The following is a 25115-nucleotide window of genomic DNA, read 5'->3' as shown; positions in this document are numbered from 1 at the left end:
TATTAATATTTATAGAACTAAAATTCCGTACACCATTGTGTTTAGGTTACATTTCATATTTCGTTCATAAAGTACCAATAAATATACCAATTGTTATAATGTTTGCACATCAAATTGAACATTTGTCTATTATTTGAACTGAAGTATTCCAATTCTTATAATTATCTAGGTCAATTTGGCAATACCAGCAAAGCAAAAATCCAGCAATATGAAGAACCTGTTCAATTAGATCATTTCAGTATATTGAAATATATCTAATAAGATGTTTTAAAAAACAAATATTGCCAGTTAGCATTATTGCTATAAATTATATAATTAAATTGATTGCTATACTTGATTATAATCAGTACAGACCAGTTCATATATAACTAGGCGACTATTCGGTGTAATTTTAGTTACTATCTTTAAATCGTATGCTTCAAAATCAGGAAAAAGAACTTATTAATCTTAAAAACAAGCTACTATAGTTATTCCAAGATGCTTTAGCATCGTTAGCAGTGTCTAATATTAAAGGTAACGTAAACTGATATTTATCTACAACTGCTCTTAACAGTGAAACACTTAAGATTGTTCTGATATAAATTAATCATTTAAATTTTCTATGTTATATTAGTTCGAGTCACCAAAAACGTTCCTAATTAAGTTAAATTCATTAAGCAATATTTTTTACATTTTATCTCGACTACTTCATGCATGTGATCACTGATAAATATATTTATTTTAGTTTGATATTATCATCCTCCTAGATCATTATTTGTATTATACTCACTTTTAAAGAAGATGGTTACATTTAGCTTTTTAATTTTTTATGATAATTAAAGAAAATTTAGATTTAGGACTTATACGGTCAGTCATAACTGAGACATACCAGACAGAGTTGACATTGTTTTGGTGTAAAAATATGTCAAAACCTTCTCTAAAAATAACCCTGTGGAGTAGTTAAACCAGCTTGTGGACTTGAACTGAATGTTAAGAGCAATGTTTAGCCAAAACTGTCTGACTCGGTGAGTCCATATTTCACATATCACTAATGTTTTCAGGGGCTAAGGAACAGGAACACAATATATATTTGATGTTGTGTTTCTTTAGTATCCTTCCAATGCGTCCAAACTGTAATGATTCCCAAAACTCGGCGCTTTTAACTAAAAAACGCGGTTGCAATCCGGAAGTCAAAATTCAAATTCAATTCTTCAATTTCAAGTTCAAATTCCATTACACTCTTTTTGTATATTGATTTAGTGATTTAGTGTTATACATTTTTAATTAAATAATGATTAATTAAATAATGATAATAAGATAGTTAAGAACTAGATAGATATTAGCCTTCAAGAACTTCAAGATCCTAGGACAGCTCCTATTTGAGATCTAAAAAGAGAATATGTTATGGATATGGAATCCATGTCATTCTCATTCAAAATTTTATTACAAATAAATGTTTCTAAATTAAATGTTGCTTCGCTTGTTTTATTCTTTATATATTTAAATTTTCCTCTCCTGACTTCTTCCTTCCAAGTTCATCAGCAATCTATTTATCGGATTACTCAAATTGGTACTAATATAAACAAATTACTGAGTTTCCCTCGGGAAAATTAATGGCCTTTAATATTAATTTTCCATGCTTTGTTAATTTATCTTAATGAAAAAGTAAAATGTTTCATAGTAATCCTTCTGTCGTAAAGAGAATAGAAAAAATATTGATAGAAAATATATCTAAAATGCTACAAAAATATGCAAAAAATATTATTAATATTACAAATATTAAGATAGAGGTTTATATATTTGGAATAGATAAAACTCTTCAGTGACGCCACTTCCTTCTAATATTAATTAAAATAAACTTTTTTTTAAACTGTTTAGATTTCATAACTGGAAAAATCTTTAGGATTTCAAGGAAACAATAGAGCTGTAATATTTTTAATTAATTTAATTAACCGACATAATATTAATTATTAATAAAAAAGACTGGTTGGTCGATTGCCCATGAATCCACAATCGTTCCGCAATTACTGGAATAATTCCTTGGGGTAGTTAAGCGGAGTTCAGGTAAAAGTATCGCAGCTGAAGCTATAAGGAAAAGAAGGTGGGTTGAAGGTAATCGAAGACCTCTAGTAATCTGCAAACGGTTCAGCGGATTGAACGAAATCAAAAATCATATGACAGTTTCTAAAAGATATTTAGTAAGATTAATACAAATACAATAGTAAATATTATAATAATTATTAGAAATATTAGAATTTCTTGGAATATATTAAAATTATTTTATTGTTTAAATTTTAAAACCAAAAAAAAACTGACCACATCACAGCACCGTTTAGTTCCCGATAAAACGGCCAAATAAATGAGAGCATGCCGGCAAAACGCCGCCATTTTTCTCTCTCGTCCGACTCGTCCTCGACCTTTCCCGTTCTTTTTTTTTTATCTTAATACATTTCCGTGATCATTTTAAGTATATTTATCTTTTTCCCCTTTATCTGACCCGGGACGATCAAACTTTTTGCGGCCTGGCCATTTCCAGATAAGGTAGCAAAGATGAATGCGTAAGGGAATGATTAAAACACCCCGCCGGCGCTGGATACCCCGATAACGAGCCCGGAGCGTCGGTCGGCTTAATCATTCTCTTTATTCGTCGCTAATCACTTCATACGGAAGCGCGAGGAAAAGGTGGCGGCGATTTTTCCACGCTGGAAAAACCGCCTTTCGGGTCTGAATAGAGGACGCGGGCTCGGGCGGGAAGGGAAGGGGGGTGAACGGTGCATGCCGGCGGTGGGGTGGTGCCGTTGCTGAAGGGTAGAGCGGGGGAGGGGGGTTCGCGCGGAAGTTTATTTTCTTGTTCTGTGGCGTTTTCTTATGCGATTTTTTTAATTCCCACTAATGGAGTCGTTAGTTTCGTTTTAGTTATTTAGTTTCATTAGCTTAATTATATTTTTGAACCTCGTGTGCTAATTCATGAGATACTTTTTTCCATTTATCGTATTCCGTTCTTGTATTCATAACATTTCCTTTTTTTAGCACTGAGATCGAAGATCTAGGTCAAAGATTTAACCACTTGTGCTGATATAATGGAATGTAAAAAAGGCAGAATTGATCTATAATCTATATAGGTGCCTAGCGAAATCTGTTGATGCAAACTATCAAGTTAAACACCATAAACTCTAAATTTAACACTTTTTTGTTTAGTATTATTATGTTATACAGTTATTACATAATTTCTTTACAATTTTTTTTACAGTGTTAGCAAAGTACAATAATTATAGACTAGAACTTAAGAGTATATAATGTGTAGCGACCCCTACGACCCTTTAGGCCACCACGCATTCACCTACAGCAAGTTCAAAGGTTGGAACCGTACGGTAACAATCCAGGTACCATGCGGTTCCCGGCTATAAAAGATCACCACGACAACGTCTCGCTCTCTTTTTTTTTCTCTACTCTCTTGTAACAGTACCACCTCCACAGGGCTACCGTTCTTCCTTTAGCTAACCTAAGATCCTGTCAATTCTTCCATCGACCACATGTATAAATTATAATCGAAATAAACAAGTATTTCTTCAACCAGTGTTTTCAGTTCTCGTGCAAATTGCTTCCACAAAATAGTAGTGAGCGTTCGGACAAACAATCGCATCGACAGCCACACATACCCACTGATATATCCGACGAACATTTCTACAAATGTATATGTCCAAATTAGTGTATGAATTAAAATTGATGTGTGTAAGTAGAGAAACATATAGCACAATTATGTATATAGAACAGGCAAAATTGTAAGAATACAAACAAAAAGCACATGCATACATGTCTATATATATACGTACATACACTCATACAAACATATACACATAAATATATACAAACACGTATATATACAGTTTACAAATAAATAACGTCCCAGTAGGGCCTGCCTTAACAGTAGTGGCTATATCTCCATGTAGAGACCAGTATCCTTCAGAAATGACATCACTCCATCTGAATTTCACAGTCCGAGGGAAGCATCCTATTGTTCCCAATTCCGAACGTCACTCTTTGATTTGAGTATTGTCTGCATTTAGTTAAAATATGTTTTACTGCGACTGTTGTGTTAAAGTCAGTGCCAACCGAAGGAGGTTCAAAAGAAACTTATGGATTATCCTATAATGACCTATTTTTAATCGGGTCTATATAGATGGTTCCTTGGTACGTCCTCTATATATGGCCGTTTATAGTAATTTCTTTTGATCTCCCATAGTTTATATTAATCCAACAGATCCCAAAGTAACTGGTTAAGGCTTTTGTATAGTTCCAACGTATGAGCATTTAGGTCTTTCCACCTAAATAAAAAATTCACCAGTAGTGATTCCTCTATCCTTCCTGCAAGGTAGTCAGCATGCTCATTACCTTCTATGCCCGTTTGAGATGACCATCTATGCAGCGAATTCGTAAATGCCGATTTAACGGAATCATCTATTTTGGAACCATCAGTAAATATGAAGTGATGATCCCAGTACTTTTCTTGCCTTATCTGCGCAAAAAGTTATGAATGCTATTCGAGTTGTTCTCACTCTTGGAGAATCTTTTCATATTTCATTAAGAATCTTTTCATCTCAATATTTCGTCAAACCCACGGAGTTTTTTTATTATTAAGGATAGAGGCTAGGGCATAGGTCAGTTTAAGTCTACTTCTAATGTACCACAACCGATGATATGATTTTCATAGGGAAAAATGTTATGCTGTTGTAGGTTTTGCTTAAACCAGAGTGAGTTAGCGAAAAATATGGAACGCTTAACGATTCTGAGTGTTATATTTGCGCAGGGGCCATGCTAATCTCTGTATCGTTTCAATTTTAGTATATGTATCGCCTAAGCAAGTACTTATTAGTAATTAATTGTAGAACTTTGTTTGTTAGCAGTGTTGGAACTAGTTGGTTTGATGTTTTTGTATAACCCCATATTTGCACTCCGTATGTTCAAATCGGCTTTGATGGTTGTCTGATAAATCAATTTCTTAGATTTTCGGTCAAGTTGTGAGTATCTTTCGATTAACCAATACTGATTTACTGATCTCTGATTCGAATCGGGTACACGTCAAGTTATTTAATTCGGTTTTTGTCATGTCGGCGTAACGCAAAATTAAGATGGATAGATTCGAAGCTATTAAGTTGTATTTTCTCGTCTCCACTTGTAGATTTTGTTGACTACAACTTGTACTTTTTCTACAGCCTAGACAGGGTATATCTTTAGCCATAATAAATATGTCGACAAATGTTTTAAGTACCGTACATTTGTCTGCTTAATTGTTAAAATCCGCTAATCCTGAAACGATCGAGATTGCATTTCGATTGTATTTCGTTATTTAATATGAAGCAATCCACTGCCGAAGCTCGTCATCATTAGTTTTCTTTTTAAAGATTTAACAGTAGAGATTTTGAAGAGAGAAAAAAGCTCGAAGACTTATTCAACTCAAACTCTCAAATAACTTTCACTTAACTTTAACTTTTAGCTTCGCAGTTGATGAATAAACTACTTCCAGAGATTTATATAGGAACGATCCAAAAATATGGGAAAATGGTTACCACACGAATGGATTATCTTTATCCACTACTTGGTAATTAATCAGGTGTGTTAAATAACTGTCTTAAAAACCATAAAATATTACAGCAATTAAAACAACAACAAACAGAGATAAATATAGAAGTCACATATGAACATCATTAGATGAATGAAGCTGAAAGATCGAATGAATTGTAAATCGTACTTGGAATGGAATATCTTGGAATTTAATAGATTTCTGACAAGAGTGTATCTACTAGTATATATTTATATAATAAAATTTTATTTATTAATTCAATGTCAATGTGATTTCCCCGTACATGTGGACTCTAGACCATAAATAGAGTATTTCTGAGAGTGGGGTTTTTAACTAGAAAATAGCTGTGATTCACTTCCTTCCTTGTTTTCAAAAGCACTTTCAGTACCTTGTTTAACAAGTCAGTAACTCGTAAGACAGTTTAGGAATATTTAATAATATTAATAATAATATTATTTTATTTTCGAAATAGAATAATAGCAAATACTTCATAAGTATTTTAATTAACCGACTTCAAAAAAGTGTTATGTCCGGATGTATATATATTATTTTTGATGTATGTTCGCTGATTTCTCCGTCAATTACAGACCGATATTCAACACTCTTTTTTTATTCGAAAGAGTGCACTTCCGAGGTGGTCCCCTTGGAACCAAATCAGGATTTGGAAACACTCAAATTTCAGAGGCACGTACACAGTTTTCACATATTTTTTGATCTAAAATAATCAAATATTTGGGTATAATGTTATTGCTGAACTGGCCTGATGAAAAAACGCAACTAGTTCAGTGTAAAAGCCATTACGTTTGCTTTTTAAGCAAAAACTATATCATATGAGATGTCTTAAAAACATTGCTGGCAACAGCTTCTATGATGGAACAGTTAGAACATTTAAGATAACGCGCGAAGGTCGCGGGTTCGATTCCCAATGAGGGCAGTAACTTTTTTGTTCTAGTTTGGTTGGAACATTTGTCAAATCACCTAGACTAGGTAGCGGACTCTGGGGCCTAAAGCATTCCTTGTTTTCAATTATTATTTCTTTATAATTAACCGACCTCAAAAAATAAATAAAGAACTCCATAAAATGAAAAAAATAATCTAAATTAGATTTTTAACATAAAAAAACCTTTTAAAATAAAATATGTACAAAATAATCGTTATAATAACTAAATTAAAATAAACAAAAAACTTATTTAACCTATTTACTACACGTATTTTATATTCTACTAGATAACACACAATTTAGCTTATTACCTACCTAAACATATTTACCCCTTTACAATATTATTTCAACCACTACCAGCTGATGAATTTGTATAACGAGATAGCGATGCCGAGCACAAACAATACAAAAATAATAATAAAATTTTGTATGATGTACACAAAATTAAGTTACGAACAAAACAAATCTAATTTGTTGCTTGGTACTGACTAGTGAGCTTAGTAGTTAGTGAGATCTTTTTTTTTGAAGTCGGTTTAATTTTTTTCTTAAAAATATTTTAATTGTATATTTAATCACCAGAAATCAACAATTAACATAATTTTAACGACAGTGATGTAATGAGATACAAATCGCAATAAACATAAAACTGCGTTTGACCTCACAATAATATATAAACAATATTCTGTGGACATTATTTCGAAACAATAATAGCAAATAATCAATCAGCCAATTAGTTTACGATAACTCAATGCCGTTGTTCTAAAAGTAAATATTTATATATTTGAGCAAATATTATTGTATCAAAGGCAAGGTGAAATTAAAAAAAAGTTAAGAATAAATCGGTTAATCATCAGTTGGATTTAAAATTGATTTTAAAATCTAATTATTCTTTAAATTATATTTTAGAGTTTCCTTTTTCCCTACGAGAAATTATTTGGATTTTAATCGGATTGGATACTTGTTTTATTGTTATACTTATTTTTTTTAGTTCTTATTGAATACTTATACTACTATATAATTAATATCACCATATTAATCACCACTAAGTCGTCTTCAACCATGTAGTGAAAGTACATGTTGATACAAGTTACATTCTATAGAAATTAGTAGTTAAGATTTCCACATGTTTTTATCAATGGATTGTGTGTTTACTTTTAGTTTTCATAATTGCTCAATAATTTTTCAATCAACACTCGAAACTCGAAGCTAAGAAAATAAAATCTCTTAAAATTAATTTACAATAAAATTAATTCCTAGATATTGTATTCTAAATAATTATTAAATTTTTATAATTTGTAAGTATTATTTTCCAGTAATAACATTCATAACATTCTACAATAATGAAAATATTTTGAGTTCAAATATATTTTTTTTTTTGATAAAGGGACATGGTTTGATGACAAAAATTATCACGAAAATGTTTATCAAAACAGGGAATAGAACATATCAAATGCAAATATAATCAAATGTTCAAGTTATCATTCAAAGGTGTTATTCAAAGTTATTTTGTACATACGTCATCTGAATGTGTGACTTCAAAACGCCGTAATTTTGCGTTTTTGTGACTTTTAGTTCAGTTGGGCTTTGATATATAACAAAATTTTAATCTAATTAAAATAATTCAATAAAAATGTTATCAAATATAAATTATTTTAACATTACAGTACATCTAGAAACTACAGTTAATTATTCAGCCACAATAGTTTCAAGAATTTTGCATACGCCTGACAACGGGACCACTTTGACAGGCTCATTTGTTTACAGGTTCGAACATTAGTTCGAAGACAGCTTTGAGTCTCGAAAGTATGAGTTAACTAGAATAAAATGAGAAGAAAAATATTGTCTGATTCTGAAACGAATTTACAAGTTGCGGCAGGCAATATATTAAACATCTTGATGACCTATGTACAAAAAAACCTTGAATAGACTATATATCTGTTGAGAAGAACAAGCATTTATATCAATATACCAGATTGTCTATTTTCTGATGAAATAGAAATGAAATTTTCGACACATTTTAAACGTATATTTTAAAGATTATTTTATCAGCGTTATCTTGTTACAAATCTTGTTCAACAATATCGAAAGAATGATTGAAGAAGAAAAAACTAGGTTTAGTCTTAATGTAAAATATTGCAAACTATAAAGTAACTGAATCAAATGGAACTTAATGATTCTGTTCCAAACCTAGTATTGTCCAAGGAGAAACCACAACTTTTGATATCTAGCCTACAACCGCAACATAACGAACTGGCTTATAAAATATAAAGTTTGTATAAAACTGGCACTTGATTTCTATCAGGGGCTCGATGAACTGATGTTCTTCCATATATGGAGATTAAATAGAATGTAATTGGTTGCAAATGAAATAATAAATAAATTTAATGCTGTTTCCACGCCTAATATTTAATATCTAATAAGTTTCTAGTGCTCATTTCAATATTTTATATTTATATTGAAATTTATATAAAATATATATAAATCTAATTATGTCACTATCCAACATGAAGTAGAATTAGCGAAATACCTTGGCATCTATATCTATGGTATATTAACTTATAAATACGAGGGGAATGAAATTTAAATAGTAAGTTTACTATTTAGCTTAGCACGTAATTCCGATCTACAGGATTCGATGCTCGAGTAATCTTTAGACGCACATGAATAAATCTCACAAATGACATCCGTGCTGTCCTAAAGCTTATTAAAGGTGGTCGCCAGTTAAAGATTGAAGAAATCTCATCTCATATCGCGTATCGAAGCAAACGACGCATACGCCTATTCGAGACGTCATCATCCCTCATGAGAATGCCAGGCCGCACACCGCAGTTTTGACAAGGAATAAATTGGAAGATATACGATTGGAAGATATAGATAAAAAAATTGTTTTACTATGGTAGGCCGGGGACTTTTCAATTGACCTGTTAGTCTTAGTTAGTGACTTGGTACAAGTACAAAAGAAAAGTAGTAATAAATAAGGTAGTACTGAGGTGCTAAGGCTTTTTAATCCGACAATTTGTCTTCCGAATATTAAAAAAATCTTTTAAAAATTAAGACCTTATTATTTTATTTAATGATAAACATATTATGCTAGACGAATAACTTCTTATGTATATGTTACGTCTTTGTTTCATCTCCTCCTACTGTTAACTTATTGTTAAGACAAAAACTCAATACTAAGAATATCTAATAAAATATTTTTTAAAAATGTTGATATAAAATTTGTATGACCTGTTCTATTAAATGAAGAATATACTCAAAAAAATTTTTTTTTGATGTACCGTTTAATGAAACAGTTCCAATTAAATAATCGATGAAACCGACATTCTTCGGTCGACCGATTTCTCCCGCACATGGCATGCCTCAATGAAGATAAACACAATTTTTTGACTACGCCCAACTCAAACCGTCATCTCCGATCCCAATCTGAACGGTGAACTTCGGAAACTAACGATGGTAATGAATGGAGGCAGATAAAACGGCGACCACAAAAAAAATCGTCTTTGAATCGCTCCCTGACTAATTAGTGAACTGCTGCTGGTGCAGTCAAGTTCCTGAAACAAAAACTGATCTATAAACTAACAGATTGTCGTGGTCCGAGGACGGTGGACGGTCGCCTTATCGTCGAATCTTCGTTATGATTGGATTTGTTGGACTAATTGCCTGTCTCCGGTAAAAGATGATATTCGGTTTCTTGTACAAATTGATTGAGTTGTCGGGGTACGGAAGCGACAGTCGGATTATCGATGACTGTCCGTATCGGACGTGTGAGAATTTCGGCCACGGCTTCTGGTTTTAATCGAGCGGGCGTGCGGAGGATGGTAAAAAAATTAGTCGCCTGTTCAAAATAGCAGATGGTTCCATGCTGATTTAACTTTGATCGTAGAACCTTTTTCTAAATGGAGCAGGAATATTTTTATATAAAAATAGATGTTAACTATTAAGAAAATATATTGTAATGATAATTAGGCCTATAAATTAATTTTAAGGGATTTAAAAGAGATGGTGTTACTGTGTATTCATTTCATCAGTACTAATTTGCGTAATCATTTTGCCGAAGTGTAACCAAAACACTGAAAAATGTTTGAACTTGTACTGAGCGAATGGCATTTGTGGGGAGCTTCATCGATTTCAACATGTGAATACTGGTTTCGTTTTAAAGGTGGTGATTTTGACACCGAAGACAAAGAACGTTTTTGGACAGCCGAAAAACAAAACTGAAGGCGAGGATTTAAAGACACTACTTACTGAAACCATCAATGGGGATCGCTATCGACTATAATTTGTGCGTTTGAGCAGGTCACTACGCGAAAACGGCCGGAATACCAGCAAAGGCACAAACAATGTTATTCTTCAGTATGACAACGCTCAACGACTTGCAGTAGAACCGACGAAAGCATATTTAGAAACACATGAAGTGGTAGCCCATTAGCGGTATTCTCCATACCTTACTCCCCCTGATTACTACTTATTCCGTCATATGAGTCATGACCTGTCTGACCAACGCTTCGCTTCTTATGAAGACACCAAAAATCGTGGGTAGCCTCAGAAGATTTTTTCGAGGTTGAATTCGTACATTGTCTGAAAGATGGGAAAAGTAGCGGCTATCAATTGACGATACTTTGAATAAAATACATTGTACCGATTATTCATAATAAAGTTTTAAATTAAAAAAAAACTTTAAAACTAATTTATAGACAATACAATTCGTAATGGATCAAAATTATTATAACTAACCATACAAAACCGTGACAAATATAGTATAGTATAAGGCAACTTATTATCAAGATATGGTAATTATAGTTTCATATATGGATAGTAATAATAAGACTCCGTTGTTTATCAAACACTGGGTATTCGTAGTTTAAAAACGGAACCTTTTTTTTCTGTCCAAAGAACCACAATACGACACAATGACATGACACAATAAGTCTTCTGTCAGAAACATAGGCATCATTTTTGACAATCCAATATAATTTCAGCGTAACAAAATAATAATACAAGTGTTAAAATTTATGGTGGCTTTAGTAAACCAGCTTTTGACTATTTTCAAAATAATCATACTGCCGTGTATCTGAAATCAGGATCTATATCTTTTATAATAATAAACATTCTTAATATTGCTGGATTCAATTAAAAAAGAGAACAACGCTTTGATTTGTCTACTCGATTTTACCTTTGGTTTGGTGTGATTAAGCTCACTCCAGAAGAAGACGTTTTTAAATAACGTCATTTGGGGTAAATTCGACCTTCTGATATCTTTGAGAAGTTACCCATATGACGCAGGTTTTCTCTATCAGTTTTTTAAAATTATAGTGCAGTTTCTGAAGACGTCATTTCATTCAGAAAATAATGTTTAAACAACATACGATCTTATTTGTTTTCTATTGTTTTCAGAACAACTATAGTTGTTTTACTAAAACTATATTAATTTGTATACTATCCCTTGGAATTACATGAAGTTTGACATGGATGGTTTGAAGTATACGTTGAGAAATTAAATAGATTGATCAAAAGTGGTGTAATTTTATTTTTCACGTGTTTTCTATATGTTACGTTTGAGAAAAAGTACTTTGGTATACCCTAATAAATGGCTTTAAGGTTGCATATATCTAGTAATATTAAATCAATTAAGCCATATTAGCAAAATAAAGTGCATTTGAAAGGTCCGTAGTACATTCCAGATATAAAGAAGCATTATTCGTTTACTCGGTCTAAAGCTGAGTCTTTGAAAATAGAGATTTCAGAAGGTCATTTTCTTAATACTTTTTTTTTTATTCCGAAAATGTAAAATATAGCGATGAGAGCTGAAGTCCACGCCACTCTCACAATTGCTTTTTTCATTTTCGTTCTGAAAATTTTGATGTTGGCTGAGCTCACGACTGAAGCGAAACAAACTTAAGCCATTTTTTAAACGAATAATCGTGGTCGCAGCACCGAGATGCTTTATAAATGGTTGCAAGTGCATTGACGCCAAGGATGACGCTAATTATCTGTTGGGATTAAGAAGGAATTATTAATCAAACCCTTCTTTATGACGTAAAATTAGCTTCTAAAGAGGAATATAGAAGTAACTTGGTTTACTTTTTCGCCCAGAAATTGAAGAAAAGAAATGACGGAGTTATAGTTGTAACAGAAAAGTGAAAAAATGTCGACTATGGACATTTGTTACTGAAGACTGATTATCATATATTTGTATTTAGAATTTATTCAAAATTTTAATATCATGTATTACAATTTTTGAATGAGTTTAAGAAATCCTCAAGACAGTTTAGTTAAACATTGACTATGAATCCGTATCAGTATAATGGATATCTCTAATAAACTCTCGAACTTATTCCCCCGCTACGAGATGATTATTTGGTTATTTGTGAAATCGCTATCAAGTAAATACGATAAAAAATATTCATATCAGTAGAATAAGATGTCATTCGCCCTCCAACTAAACCACGCATTACTGCCGTATCAGATCGGACGCTACTCAAAACAATTCAATTAGATTAAAGAACAAAAACTTTCGAACGGAATGCTCATGAGATAAAACCCGCCTCTATCTGGAACAAGAATACTTTATATATATATAACTGAACGAGGAGCCTTATATGTAACCTTATCGTCGACGAGCAGAACTAACTTTGCAGCCTGAGCGTTATCTAATCTGGTCTTGTTCAAATATAACATCAGAATGGCGTTTTCATAAAAGAAATTTATCTTGCCATCTCCGAGGAACTCGACGGGATCGTTCCGATCGTAGCTTTTAAGTTTTTAATTGCTTCTGCATCTATTTTTGATGAGTCTTTCTCCAGGCATATCCAGATTGTATTTAATCTCTGTTTTCAGTTCTAGCGAATATAAGAATGCAGTTAAAAAATAGCAGTTTTGAGTCAATATGCAAATGGGTTATTTATATTTTAAAATTAATTTCTTTCCCCTCAAATTAATACTTAATATCAGGATACGATGCTAATTTTCGGAAGTTTTCGAAACAATTGTTGAAATCTGATTTAAAGTATCACTTTTAAAGTCTTTTTGGATTCGGTTTTAACTTCTCTTGATATTTTCAAAATAATTCAAACAATTTCAAAAAAGTTGTCAAAAATGTGGAATGAGGTGGATAGAATTTTTTTTATGGAAAAGACAAAAAAGAAAAGTTATGGCTCGATGACAGAAGATACTGTTTTTCCATATTTTTTTCAAACTGAAGTCTGCTTCCAGTCAGTAAAAAAATATAATGATATTAATGGAATTTTAACATTATTTAGCGCATAAGTTTCAACCCCTGGTTATATATACTTGGGTAATTCGTAAAATCAAACAAACAAACATTTGATTTTTCATGATATTTGATGAAAATAAGATATAAATAAATCCTCTGAATCTATATCACTGTATAGCTATAATTAGCTATAATTTAAAAAAAGTTTTCGGGATTTTCGAATTTTTACTAAATTACTCTTACTTGTTATCTAGTTATTGATTTTTGAATGTTAGATTATCTCAAGAGGTGTACACTGGAAAAGCACCAGCAATGCCTACTTTTTATCATTAGATTGACAAAACAACTGGCATACGACGTTGCCAATTGCCAGAATATAAGATAAACAAAATATATTTTCTTGAATTCACAAATTAACAAAATGAATGAAGATTAAGTAAAGTTTAGCCAAACTTCAATATTTCTTGTTCATTTTTAATGTCGTGAAATGACTACATATTCAGGGATTTGTGATGTTGATGAGATATGCTCACATAAAGGACTTCGAATCATATTTACCTGAACTTTTACTTTTACTTTTACTTTAATTGAATTTATTTTGCAAAATTAAGATCTGTTAAAAAGTCTGTCTGGAAAGTATCCATAGAGATAGGGTTCTTAAGACATGTAGATCATCCTTTTAATTATATATGACCTAACACACTGATAGGCTATATAACTTAGGGTTTAAATGGAAGTTCCAGACCATGTTTTTAAAAGAATACAATTATTGGAAGCATATAATAAAATCAATGAAGACTTATTCATTCATATTCAGGCTCATGGCAAGAAGTACATACAATATAAGTTGAAGGAAACATTGGAATAACAATTGATTAGGTATTATTAGTTCATAACAGTTATTAATAATTAATTACACGTATATTGTACTTGTTATTCTTAGAATTGTGGAGTTGGATTGGTAAATAACACCTTTGGTTTGGATGAACTCGATCAAACACATTGAAGAAGAACTTGACAAAATTTTAAATCATGAACAAATGTTAGATGGATTGAAAATTAACAGCTTAATTATTCACTTGAATTAAACTTTCTGAATGTGTGATTATGTATAATGTATTATTCAATATTGACAATTTCCAAGAGAAGATGATGAGAGAGAATGGGGGTAATATACGATAACTCAACTAAAAGTAAGTATATAATTAATGCATGATAACTGTAGGAAGTTGTATTGTAGAGTGTGAACGATTCATGTGCATACATATGTGTGTAATTCTTCAGAATTATATATGAGTATTAGGTTAGTGTGTATGAGGTAAAGGATGAATACTATCTGTTGTAGATATGGTAAATGCATTAGGGAGAATTCAGTGATTAATTTTATCAAGAAGAAACAAAAAAATACAGTGATATAAAAATGACTGAGACAAGGAAACACACTACTGAATGAAACAAGAACTAAGAACTAAACGTAAACATGCAAATATACTCTCTAGTGAAAGTAAATACATTAATTGGATATACAATTGTTAGTTAGGTGGGTTAGGTCTCCAGGGGATACAACTACACAAAAAAAAACGTTCCTAGTACTCTACTGCATGAATGGTGTTGAATGACGGTGCTATAAACTATTGTGCCTGTATGTAAATTGTAACCGTAGTTTAAATTGTTCGATGATATAGGCATGAGATGTACTATAATAAATTATATTTGATAACATTTTTCTTTCATTATTTTCTTTAGAATGAAATTTAGGCTTAAGTCAAAGCCAAAATAAATTGAAACTCAGAGTTGATGCGGCAACGTTGCGACATATTGACGTGATAAATTGAGATGTAGGTTCACTGATATGTTTGGAATTATATATATATATATATATATATATATATAATAATAATTAATAACTGTGTAATGCTTGTGTCCCAGTAGTTTAAAATCAGCAGTGACCACTCTTTTCGTGGATATTCCTAATTCGTATTATTATTTATTTATTCACTACATTCCGTAATGATAGCAACACAAAAAGAAAATACATGATTGTTTTCAGAGGAATATATAGAATAAATAAATCGGCCATTATATCGGAATAAAACCAGAAGCAGTACGCGGCCGGTATACACTTTCCGAGTTGGGGAAATAAAAGCGAGCGTCAAGAACAAATCAGGGCCGAACAAAAAACGTCTGTTGGCTATTTGTTGAGATGGCATTCCGATAGTCGGGGTTCGAGCTACTCTGCCGATGTTTATAGCGCTTTTGAGCCATTGTATGTAAAACATCCGAGACAATTAGGACCGGCACTTGGCAAACGCGCCAACGTGTGTGTCGTCGCTATCCGAACGAACACCTGTGCCGTTGCAGGACCGCAGGAGGCATTGTATACGGCGCATAATGCCGCTCGCGTCGATCCCGCTGCCTACCGCGCCGATTATGGCAACATATTAAATTCGAATAATATTGGGAATGGTTCCCGATTTTTTCATTCATATTCACGGAGAAATAGAGATTTAACATTATAGGAAATATTGGGGAAATGTTTCGCGATATCCAACATCTAGATGCAGCTACTTTTAACTTATTATTATGATCGTTACCGCGTGTTTTGTTGTTGTAAGTTGGGATAAGTTTATTCATATTAATAACCATATAAAATATTAATTATTTATTTTTTTAATTTTAGAAATTCCGAATCCCCTTCCGAAAGAAGCTATGCAAAAGACTGAAAGTGTTATCATTTAAAAATTTAATAACTACCTTGAGGGGATTTATCTCATTCAAGAAAAAAAATGTGTAATTATCCGAATATATTGGCTTAAGGCTACTTAACCAAGTTTTTTTGTAATTTTTTTGGGCCTATTGGAGGTTATGAATTCATGAATATACATCCTTCGGCTAGTATGTTATGTTTGAGAAATCATATCAAAGTGCTCATAATGTTTTTCATCTTATTCGCCTTTAGGAAATTGCGAAGAGGATGAACATGAGGGACCTTTATATAATTTACATTCCATACTAATGGGGGATGTATTACTGGAGTTGAGATATTGTATTTTGTCTCTATATCTTCAATTTCAGATGTTGCTATATGAGCAAATCAGGCAAGGCAATATACGATGCCCCAGAAAATTTGTTATAATACATGTCAGTAGGTCCTTTAGGTAACGGACCATAGTTTGGTTTAGACGTGCCACCATCGACTGCCCAAGTCTCGTTACCAGGTAACACCACTGCCATCCGTTTTATCTATTTTGTATTTTCTACATTTTTTATATTACCAGTAAATAACGGTCACATAATGTAAACACCACTGTTTCATTTCATTTTACCTCCATTCTCCGAGCCATATAACTTAGCCTAATGTGGTGATCCCGACGTGATCTTTCGCAAAATTGGGTTTGGACTCGTGAATGAAGGGTACGTGCAACATGGTGTTTTTTACGTGGCCGTTTTTTTTTTCATCATTTTCAATATTTTTAATACTGTTCTTTTTAGATTTTACTTTTCTTCCTTAAACATTACATTCATTCAAATATTTGTTCTTCATTAAATTTTATTTTAGTGTTGGAATAAGGAACTTAAATTTCATTTCATTATTTCCATTTAATTTTTTAAACATTTTTTGTCCAAATGTTATTTCTTTCACAATCTTTTGAATCCTTAGAGCTTTTAACACCACCCTCTAATCATCAGCATTTCGACTAGACATTTATTTCGGCGCTATGTTTAAATCATAATGTCTTCCTTCGCTCGCCGTCTCCGTCATAATGGCAGATATTTTGATTTGAAAGGCTTTGGGCAGCTTCGGTCGGATACCGTCGTTATTTGTTTTTTCTCAATTACCGTAACGTATGTGACTACGAATTAGTCACAGAGCAGCTCCAGAAGCTAGGTACCGATTACAGTCACCGTCGATACGTCGTGTCTTCGCCGAGGTACCAGAATTGCCAACGTCTCGTCATCGAAGAAAATACGCTTATTTTCTTCGATGACGAGAGTGACGAGATGACGTCGTCGAACAAGCGCATTTCCCTCGGCGTCGATTACGGGAGCCCTGTCCGAAAAATAGTTTGTTCTCAACGTCGTCGATGGACCACATTCAAGTGCCAAAGCGACGATGAAGCAACGGTATGTGTAGGACGGAAATATATCAGCAGCCGTACCAGATCGCAACCGTACCAACCACAACCGTTTTGATTTAGTATATCCAAATGTTTAAAACTCTTTTCATGCATCATATTTTTTTGCTGTTTAAAATATTTGTAAAATTCTGACAGGGGAGTATTGTAGCGACCTTGAGGCATGTCGAATTTTACATCGTGGAATAATGATCAACAAAGTACCCAGAAATATAATCCCAGATGTTGTACACGGGCGGGGTGCCAGCAGCGACAACTAGAACACGATAATGAATAGCTGGCAACCCCGAGACGTTTATCTGGGATGTTATTGAAGGGTATTTCGATCATTTAGTAACCGACAATCGTTTGGTTTAGACATGCCACCTTCGACTGGCCAAACCTCGTCTCCAGGTAACACCGCTGCCGTCCGTTTTATACATTTTTTATATTACTACAAAAAATGACGGTCACATAGTGTAAACACCACTGTTTCATTTTGTTTTACCTCCATTCACCGAGCCATATCAATTACCCTAAATAAAAATTATTATTTTTACTTATTGATGTTTGTGTAAAAAAATCTGGTTTACAGAAATAAATAGCATGTTTTTATGACGACCAAACAATTTAGATTAAAAATGTTGGAAAAAACTTTAGCATTCTCTAACTACTAGCTATTCATAGATCATTGAAAGAACGAGTAATAACAGCCGTGGAAATATATTATAACAGTTTTCAGGATTATCAACTAAGATATGCAATACATTGATGTACATACGAATTTTTGAAGAAAAAAAAAACAGATAATGGGTATTATGATTAATTTTGAAACACTGCTTCATGATGTATTTACGTAGGAGGCAAAATTGACGTTAAATATAATTCTAAAAGGGCGCTAAAGCGCTACAAATGTAGCGTAATAGTTTTCTAGTTCTTGACAGTATATGGGTTTGCCAATTAATGCATACCATAATTATGCATCACAATGTATATCAATTGATTGCAGTTATTCAATTTAATGTTATCCTTCTTCTTCTTCTTCTTTATTTATTTCTGTGAAAACACCTTTGATGTAGGTATTTACTACGTTTACTAATATATTTCCTAAAAATAATATCAAGATAAATAATACTTCCGACCAAATTTTAATTAGAGTTAGATTTCTTTTGTTTTGTTTATTAATACGGAAAATTATATTAAATATCATGTGACAGGTTGGATAGGCCAAGTGTGCATGAAATACGGATATATCCGTAAAATATTTAAATGCCAACTAGACCGAAGAAACTAGGTTTTTAACCACATCAAATAACCATATCTCCTAAAAAAATCAAAGAAAATTCTTTAATTTAATATAAAAGCTAACCTAAAAGCGCCAATAAAGCTCCATGATGGCCAGATTACAAAAATACAATAGTATATAATATCAGGTGTTTTGTACACCAAATGGTTTTATGAATAATACTTCACTAGGTTGAATTGTGTGAAGCTATGAATTGTTTACAGGCTGGTATATGTGTGAGAGAGATAGCAGACAGAGGTTTAACAGTTTGAAAGTGTACAGCATGTAACCTCCAAGTGTTGTCACTAAAGCCAAGTGAACTTAACGAAACCAGATAATTTTTACTTCGGGATGGTAATTAAACATTTAAGATAATTTAATTCAAGAGTCATATATTGTGCCTTAATTATTAAATATAGGCAATACTTAATAATTAGAAGTGTTAATATTTCGATTATTATATAAGTAATAGTTATTTTCATACTATGGAGGTAAGAAAATTATTTCACAAATATAAATATAACTTAAATGATTCACATAAACATTTGTGTTTGTGATTTTACTAAAACTCTAATAGTCACACTTGTAACATAATTTAGAAACAAATCATTTTTATTTACAATCTTACCGTCCCAAATTATTATAGAAAGTCAACATTTTTGTAAATTTTTGTTTATGTTATCATATCCATTCCTATATAATCTTGTAATTTTAGCTGATTTTAAAGAATACTTTAGTATACTTAAGCATATTAAAAAAAAACTTTATCTGAAAAAAACCAAAGTTATCGTCGATAGATTGTAGAATCGGGGGCTTTCAGGTTTTGTCGCACTTTCCTGGCCTTGCACCGATAGATTATTATCTTTATGGTTATTGATACAGCTGACCTCGAAAGTTTGCTTAGAACATTCTTTGATACATAATCTGGTATTTTTTACAAAAACTGATAGAAATATGTGAGTTTTTATGGCATTGATATATTTCAACTTAACTCCAATAATTATTTTTAATTTATTTTCATCGTATCAGATAAAACTTTATTTGGACATGGCGCCGAAATAAGATATAGCTAAATCACGTGTCAGATAAACGGCGCCAACTAAGAAGATAATTGACCGGATATGTTACATTATTGTTTGAATCATAAGTGTCTGATATTACATAATCTGGTAAGAATTTTTGAAGGTTTTTTGAAGACTGTTTAATAAAATGTAGGGTTAAGTACTGATTGCCTCTTCTTGTAATATAAGTGAGACCAAAAAATAACTTCAAGATCAAACAAGCTTCATTATATTTAACATTCACCTTCAAAATGTACATATACAGCTCGAAAATGTAATTCTAAAATTCAATATTTCTAGATTTTAGATAACAGTCTGAATGGAATTGTTTTTGCAGGCTTTTTGAACTATTCAAAGCAAAATATTAGTATGATAAAATATAGTAATAAATTATTTTTTACTATTTATGGTAATCACTTATCGTTTTTAAATGATGCAAAACTGTTTTCTCTTTAATTTAAATATATATTGTAAAAGATTAATTAATGAATATAATTACCAGAAGTTAAAATTAGCATTTGCAAAATGAAATCGACTGAAAAATAACGAATCAAGATTTCGTTTCTTGGTTTGAATCAGAGAGATTTATAGAGTTTTAGTTAAAGTTTATTTTTAGATATTATAGTAATAAACGTGTTAGAAATTGTAGGCGATCGATTGTGGGCGGAAAAATAACTTCGTTTAATAAGAGTATCATTAATAAGGATAAAATATGGAAGAAAATGGTTTAATTAATAGGAGATTAAATAAAACATATGACAGAAAATTAATTTATGAAATTGACAATTGTATCAATAATGTGAATGGTTATTGGACACATATTGGAATGAATATTATATTCACTGTCGATGAAAGTTGATTTCATTTAAAACAACATTCCGCTGTTCTTTATCTCTAAAATAATCGTTACAGTGACAATTGTAACAATTATATTAGATTATATTACAGATATAACTAGCATTAGAAAATTCATCTATGAGAATATAGTGTTACACTTGTATGGTATTGTAGGAATGTTCGTCGGGTCGGTTAGTCGGTTGAAATGTGTGGCTGCCGCTGCTACTATTTGTCAGAATACTCACTACTATTTTTGGAAGGAATTTGCACGAGAACTGAAAAACACTGGTTTAATAATCACTTGTTTATTTCGATATTGAGTGATACATGTGGTCGATGGAAGAATTGACAGGATATTAGGTTAGGTAGAGGAAGTACGGTAGCGCTGTGGAAATGGTACTATTACAAGGGGACGGAGAAAAGAAAAGAGAGCGAGACGTCGTCGTGATGGTCCTTTATACCCTGGAACTGCATGGTACCAATCCACCGGCGTTGCCAATCTTTGTACTTGTTGATGAAAACGTGGAGGCCTAAAGGGTCGTGGCGATCGCCACAATATGTATTTTTATATTGTTATAAAATAAATTATATAAGTACTGAAGAATAATTCATAAGACATACATTTCATTTATTTAGATACGTTTACCAAATGATGGATCTAATTAACCTAGTCTAATGAATATCTAATAAATATCTGTAGTAAAGATGATCTTTTGGGTAGAATGTGTCATGATTGCATCCAAAAAGATATTGCTGAGAATCATAATGATCTGATTTAGTCAATTGTCACAGAATTGCCAAATTAACAGCAGCCTATTAGTTGATAAGCAGACATTTTCTTACGTTTGCGTAAGGACTGGTACTGGTAATCATGAGGTTTGACTTTGATCAACATTTGATTATTGTTGAGTTTGTAATGGATTTTTGTCTTTTGCCATATTATTGGCAATATATTTTATATTATATAAATTGAAATTCTCCCAAGTACATTCAGTGTTGTATTTTTTATTTTGATGTAAGACAAATTGGATTATCTCTTGTTTTGTAAATATTGGAATATGGGAATTCAATAAAGTATATTTAATGATATTAACGTATTTTGTTATTATAATAGAAATAAACATAATTTGTAAGCTAAAAAAATTAACTTCCCATCGCCTGTTAGTATTAGTACATAAAAATGTCGTATCATTAAGTATCATAGCTAATAAACTTACGTTACTCGACAAGTGTTTATTTCAGTTTATAATGGCTTTGAAATGTTATGTTTTATTACTAAAACCTCTGAACTCACCATCAACGTTATCACCACAATTATTGTTTTAAAAGACTACTGAAAACATCCTATAATTATCCATATCTATATATGTTGTACGGTAAAACTCGAAACCTTTTAAAAATAAATTAATTAGTATTCTATTACATCGGAGTCGGATGATAAAGCGACGTTTAATTCCTGAAAAAGTTGCCGCTTGTTAATATCATAAACAGACTTAAGAACGCCATTATATGCGACAGGAAAGATACAGTATGTTGCATATCTATATGTCCGTTCTTTACGATGCACATAACAACGTCTGTTGCTACCTAAAAGTTTTAGTGATAGTGAACGCAATAATGGAATACCAAGTAGTCATCGGTGTGTGGTGAATTTTGATCGTTCTGATTGAGATAATGAAGAAAGCTTTTCTCTTCCTGTGAATATTGGATATTGACAGATTTAATTTAAAGTCAGACAAATGAATCGTGAACAGATTGGATCTGGAAGTACATATATTTATAGTTGATGGGGATATATGTTGTATTACACCTTAACTGATTGCTGACTTGAATTATATAAATTTATTAACTGACCTCAACTTAAATTTGATTATTCTTGGCCTTACTGTTTTAATAATAAACAATTATAATCAGTTTTATGACTTCAAATATTATTAGATATCGAATAAATTTGCTGATTGTGAAACAAATTGGGTTAGTTAAAAAATGTGGGACGTAAGTCATACGAGAGAGATATATATTCCATAGAAAAAGGTTTACTATAATAATTATTAAAAATTTGTAATATTCTTCTTACTTGTTTCGAATGTTATAAACTTTTTTAATTGCACAATGTGGTGATATTATTTTTTATATTTAATAATTGTTATTTGTGTAGTTTGCAGGTACTGCTCCATTGCCGACTTTCCTATAAGAATAAGAGTGATGACCATATTTAGTTCTTTTGCGAAAATGGTAGAGATATTACGAACTTTATCAATCAAATTATTTTACTAACAGGTCAATTGAAAAGTCCCCGGCCTGACACATAGATGGCGCTACTAGAATTATATCCATATATTTTTTAGTTAGCCCTAACCCTCGAAAGATGCGTGTATAAATTTGACAGCTGTCGGATCATTAGTTTGTGTATTATAGCATTTTGGGTGAAGCAACAAAAAAATGGATAAAAAGGAATTTTGCTTGTTGATAAAATGTTGCTTTTTGAAGGTAAAATATACAATTGAAGCTAAAACTAGGTGCTGAGTTTCCGAACACTGCTCCAAGAAAATCAATTATCAAGGATTGGTATGCTAAGTTTAGACATGGTGAAATGAACACCGAAGACCGTGAATGCAGTGGACGCCCAAAAGAGGTTATTATCGACGAAAATATTAAAAAATCCACAAAATGATTTTGAATGGCCATAAATTGAAACTGAATGAAATAGCAGACACTCTAAAGATATCAACTGAACGTGTACATCATACAATTCAGGAATATTTGGTAATGAGAAAACTCTGTCCAAAGTGGGTGCCGCGCGAGCTCACTTTTGACCAAAAACAACGGCGAGTTGATGATTTGGAGCAGTGTTTGAAGATGATCAAGCATAATAAACCCGAGTTGTTGCGTTGATAAGTGACAATGGATGAAACATGGCTCTATCATTTTACTTCGAAGTCCAATCCACAGTCATCCGAATGGACTATACATGATGAACCCGCTCCAAAGCGTGGGAAAACGTTGGCTAGCAAGGTTATGGCGTCTGCATTTTGGGATGCGCATTCAATAATTTTCATTGATTATTCTCGCTGGGAAGACATTTTCGTCGAATAAAGAGGTGATCGCCGAAACTGAGGCCTATCTTGAAGCAAAGAACAAATCGCACTACAAAAATGATTGGAAAAAAGTTGGAGTGTCGCTATAGTCAGTGTATTACCCTTGAAGGGAATTATGTTGAATAAAAAAAAATGCCAAACAAATGTGTTTTACTATGGTAGGCCGGGTACTTTTCAATTGACCTTTTACCTATGCTGAGTCATATATTCATAATATGGTCACTACTTACTACCAATAAAAATAAGTTGGTATATAATTAATATATTTATTTTTGTTCATGCTTAAGAAACATGAAACATAATGCATTTATCATTGCTTGTCGTTACACAACAATCGACGAAGAACTGTACGATGGCCTCAAAATCAAATGGATCCACGAATTCACCCAATATTTTGTTATAAGAGAGGAAAGAAGGGAGACGCCAATGTGGAAGCAATATAACTGTTGGATAACGCGTAAGAAATTAGAAGATGTAAACTAACTAAACCACACGAACTTGTATAAAGTGTATATGTGTTATTATTAAATTTAGTTTAATTAGTTTTAATTTAAAAACTACATGCTGATGTATTTACTCAGCATTTGACTTGCTTGTGAATTATTCGAAGCGCAACGGAACACGAATAATAAATTATATGTATCCAATAAAAGATGTTATATTATTTTGGAAAAAATCCCATATTAGTGATTAAAAATTACTTTTTTTAAGGTGGTAGGTATTTGATCTGATATATAAATATAATATGTTGATCAGTTTAAATCAGCGGGATTAGTCACCTAATACACATTTATTTTTATCTGAATGTCAACTAATGTTGTAAATGGAAATATTTTACTGATAAATACGATTATTGTTTAGTGTAGTAATAATTTTGTATTAATGTATTGGCCTATTTTATTTCATCTGATAGCGAATGATGCATAATGATCTGAGAATATCCTGTAACAAAAAGTTCAAGGATAAAATATTGTTTCATTGTAGTTTGCACCTTGCGTAATAC

At 31.9% G+C, this 25115-nt stretch overlaps 1 protein-coding gene and 1 non-coding gene across 5 annotated transcripts in view; both read right to left on the bottom strand.

The window, feature by feature from the left end:
* ush (Zinc finger protein ush) overlaps nucleotides 1–25115 on the bottom strand; it is a 614796-nt gene that overhangs the window by 53719 nt on the left and 535962 nt on the right. The window lies entirely within an intron of this gene.
* Nucleotides 4742–4845, bottom strand: LOC143194519 (U6 spliceosomal RNA). The gene has a single exon (XR_013005358.1). It is a non-coding gene; the product is annotated as a U6 spliceosomal RNA (small nuclear RNA).

This window comes from Rhynchophorus ferrugineus, unplaced genomic scaffold (assembly GCF_030347505.1).
Source record: "Rhynchophorus ferrugineus isolate W39M unplaced genomic scaffold, kcgeb_rfMv2 rfM3, whole genome shotgun sequence".
Lineage (NCBI taxonomy): Eukaryota > Metazoa > Arthropoda > Insecta > Coleoptera > Curculionidae > Rhynchophorus > Rhynchophorus ferrugineus.
Note: the sequence above shows the minus strand (reverse complement) of the source record. Positions and strands in the feature narration are given on the sequence as shown.